Below are 4,374 nucleotides of genomic sequence, written 5' to 3'. Positions count from 1 at the left end.
GAGGATTCAACAAAATACGGTTTCCAGTTTTTTTTTAATTTATAGTAATGCTAGCTACTCGCCCCGGCTTCGCTCGGGTGTACATGTATTATATATATATATATAAACCTTCCTCTAGTAATCACTCTATTTATTAAAAAAAAAGATTTAAAATCCGTTGCACAGTTTTAAAGATTTATGCATACATAGGGACGGACAGACAGTGACGGCGACTTTTTTATACTACGTAATGATGTGCCGCTTCCTTTGTGGCGACTTCCTTTTAGCCTCTTTTTTTTCTTTTTAATTATCCTGTACATATGATCCACTGTTATTTTCTTTTTTTATTTCGAGGTTTCTTGTGGACTTCGTGGTTTATCAATGGCCACATAAAAGCCACTTTTTTTGACGTTCATAAGCAGCTAAAATGTCCTACATAAATAAATTATTTTTTAATTTAGAATTTTTTTAGAGGTGTAAGGCTGTATGCCTTAGATTGGCAACCCTGCCGGATGCCGCTCGGTGGCGGACGGTGGACGGTGAACGGTGGACGGCGGACGGCGGGCAGGTGCGGCCGATCAATTAGCAGAAACGATGCTGGAGATTAGGATGCGCGTGCGTCGCGCCTCACTCTCATGTCCGCAGTGGTACAAGTCATGAGTGGATTGAAGATAGTTTTTAGATACCTAATTAGAATAAACTTAATAGATTTAATTATATATTATTATTATACTTGTAATTTACAATAAGTACTACTCTGCTTCGCGTCGTGTCGACGACGTATAGGCTAACCAACTTTAGTCATATTTTTTTGGGATTTAGTGGATACAAAATGAAGGATTTTTTATTTCTTACGATAAATCAATTATATATTAGACACTATTAATATATATTTTTAACACTATTATACCGTATTCTGTCTTTCTAAACTTCTCAAATTATGTTCTTCTATAAGTATAGTTCAACGGATTTTAACATGAATAATTTTATGGTAAATAAATTACCTCTCGAGACGTTTCGAGACTGGCAGTCAGCTCGTGACCACGGATAGTGCAACCTAGTCGAAAGAATAGAATAGAAAAATCATTTATTCAAATAAACTTAATTTAAGCACTTTTGAACAGTCATAACAATTTGTTTTTTATCTACCACTCGTTCAGAAAGCTGTCTCATCACAAGAAGAACGAGCAAGAAACTTGTGTGTTGCTCTTTTATGTAAATAAGCCTTGTAAGTTTACATTTACAAGTCGAAACGTGTGAATACAAACTACCAACCAGCACTAATTTTTTGGGTCAAATATAAATAAACAATAAGATTAAATCAGTCATAGTGATAAGAGCAGACCAGCACAGACAAGCACTCGTTCACGAGTATGACGGATGAGCCAGCCATCACTGCGCTCGACCATATTTTAGGGAGCCCAATGACCCTGCCCACCACGCCGCCACGTGTCTGCACATTTTAGTGAGAGAAATGTTAATATCTATAAAGTATAAGGTAAATATTAAAATTATGGTGAAAAATATGTCAAAAGTTTATAAATACGAGTAGTACAGCGTTACATTATTAAACGTTGAATCCTTCAATACATATTTTTCTGTGTATTTATTATTAGATATTAAAGATTATTATTATTAATAATAATAATATAAGTAACTCTTAATTGCGCACAGAAAAATATTTTGACGTAATTTTTTATTAGATTATATATCTAACTAGCTTTTGCCCGCGGCTTCGCTCGCATTAATTTATTCCCTTAGGGGTAGAATTTATCAAAATCCTTTCTTGGGGGATGCCTACGTCATAGTAGCTTTATGGATACAAAGTCTCAGCCCGATCGGTTTAAAATTGAGAAAGTTTCATGCAAACTTTCATCCCCTATTTTATCCCTTTGGGGGTAGAATTAATCAAAATCCTTTCTTAGCGGATGCCTACGTTATAACATCTACCTGCATGCCAAATTTCAGCCCGATCCGTCCAATGATTTGGGCTGTGCGTTGATAGATCACTATATCTGTCACCTTTGAGTTATATATACATATATATTTACTAGCTGTCCCGGCAAACGTTGTTATGCCATATAAATTAATAACGCTATAAAAAATAGGGGTTGATGATAGAAGGGTGAAAATTTAGGATTGTATGTATTTTTGTATGTTGTATCATAAAAAAATAGAAACTAAAAATTTTGTCTAAAAAATAAAATAAAAAATTTAGGGGTGGACTACCCCTAACATTTAGGGGGATGAAAAATAGATGTTGGCCGATTCTCAGACATACTCAATACGCCAGTGGTTTGGGCTGTGCGCTGATAGATCACTATGTCAGTCACCTTTGAGTTATATATATTTAGATAATAATAATATATATATATATATAAGAACAATTCACACAGCGCCATCCAGTTCCAATTTAAGCTAGTTAAAGCTTGTGTTATGGATAGGTACTAAACAAATAATACAAATACATAGATACTTTTTTTTGTAGGTAAGTACATAAATTACATACATAGAAAACATCCAGATGGACTACAAACAATCATATATGAATACAAATGTTTGTGCGGTGCGAGGAATCGAACCCGCGACTATAGGAACGAACGGGGCGCGCTAATCCGCTATACAACCGAGGCCGTCAATAAATAACATTTGTTATACATATAACAATATGTTTAATATCGCTTAAAGTTTATAATTCGCGCCGACACCAAGTTAAAAGATATTGGCGACCAATCACTTGTCGTAAGTGGTATAGATCGTTTTGCAGATATGCCCCTGACCGTGCAATAAATACAAACATTACATGATCAACAAACACTGCCGTCCCGGGAACACGCCGCTGTGACAAATGTATTACCAACTGCAGGTAAAACCGGATTCTAATGACTGTCAAGTGTCAAGTGTGAGCTGGTCTAAATAAATAATATAATAACATTTTAATAATAATAACCCTGAACAATTATCATAGCGCCATCTAGTCCTACTGTAAGCAGAGCTTGTGTTATGGGTACTAGACAACTGATATAAATATTTCGATATTTTTTTTTGTAAATAGATATACAACCGAAACATACTATTAATGAATAGAAATATTTGTGACGTGCGAGAAATCGAACCCGCGACCATCGGAAGTAAGGCGGTATGCTAAACCACTGGACCACCAAGCCCGCCAAAGTACAATCTCAGTGTACCTTGGTTGCTAATACGCAATCGACCAGTTTATAGTAGCACTACCGAAGTAGAGCTAACAAAAAATCGAGTAAGACTCATTTGAGTGCTCCCCTCCACGGAAATCTTTAGTAAAAGGCGAAAGATTTATACGTTTTGAAGGGAAACCAGAGTACCGAGATTAGTCCAACAATTTCACCCTATTGAAAGGGAAAAAATCTTAATAGCGCGTTGTAGAAACGTTAACAATATTGATTAGCGACATCTAGTGGCACACAGGAGTAATCTTCATACATTTCAAAACTAAGTCCGCTTTTAGAGATACAAGTAAATGAGTCTAGATATGTCCTCGTAATCTATAAATCTACAGTTTTACAACATACGTTATCAACACGAGAAATAAACCTATCTAAAAAAGATTTAGGTTTTTTATAATAGTCTGTAATTTTGATAATTGATAATGAAATTCATAGCGCTGACAATGTTATCTGATTGAACTGAGATTAAGTGCGTAGCGGTTTCTATGTTGATTGTCGCCTAATCGTCGTTAATAAAAATCTAATTAAAACAATATTTATTTAAAAGGGCAACGCACAAGTTTCATGCTCATTCTTCTTGTGATGAGTCTGCGTTCCGAATGAGCGGTAGAATAAAAAAAATGTGACTTCAAAAGTGCTTATATTAAGTTTATTTGAATAAAGATTATTTCTATTTCTGTTTCTATTAATATTGTTAATTTTGTACATTGTATTTTTGATATATATTTTGAATACAGGCCTCCCGTAATCAAAATATTTCACTCCCACTTCTCTTTTTGATCGTTCTCTCACTGCTGAGAATCGTGACTCTACATGATCTTGTCGACCAGCTGTCGGCATCGCCTGACGCCTGTAGTGCGGCGCTGACAGTAACATTCAGCTGACTGTACATCTGGACTGAACATCCAATAGGACTTCGGTTTTTTACCCACTCTTTCCCACCACTTGTTTTATGCAATAAGTCATGAATGTATATGTGGACAATTTATATTTACGAGTAAAGCATTTCGACCATAACCGGTTGGTTGTTACAAAATCGCAAAGTAACAGCAACTCATTCACATGTCAATTTATAATAACAATATTTGGAGTTCCAAGAGTTAACGAGCCAACCTAAATTATACGTTATTACCAATAGTGGTAATTTAAAAATCGCTCGCAGATTATGAATTATGGCCACGGACTAGAT

General features: G+C 35.3%; 1 non-coding gene across 1 annotated transcript; it reads right to left on the bottom strand.

Annotated features, from left to right (window-relative positions):
• Positions 1–3,205: 3,205 nt before the first annotated feature.
• LOC131850046 (U5 spliceosomal RNA) lies at positions 3,206–3,323 on the bottom strand. Its single transcript, XR_009357822.1, has one exon. It is a non-coding gene; the product is annotated as a U5 spliceosomal RNA (small nuclear RNA).
• Positions 3,324–4,374: the final 1,051 nt, after the last annotated feature.

Source organism: Achroia grisella, unplaced genomic scaffold (assembly GCF_030625045.1).
Source record: "Achroia grisella isolate CSIRO2021 unplaced genomic scaffold, CSIRO_AGI_Agris_v1 utg1056, whole genome shotgun sequence".
Taxonomy (NCBI): domain Eukaryota; kingdom Metazoa; phylum Arthropoda; class Insecta; order Lepidoptera; family Pyralidae; genus Achroia; species Achroia grisella.
Note: the sequence above shows the minus strand (reverse complement) of the source record. Positions and strands in the feature narration are given on the sequence as shown.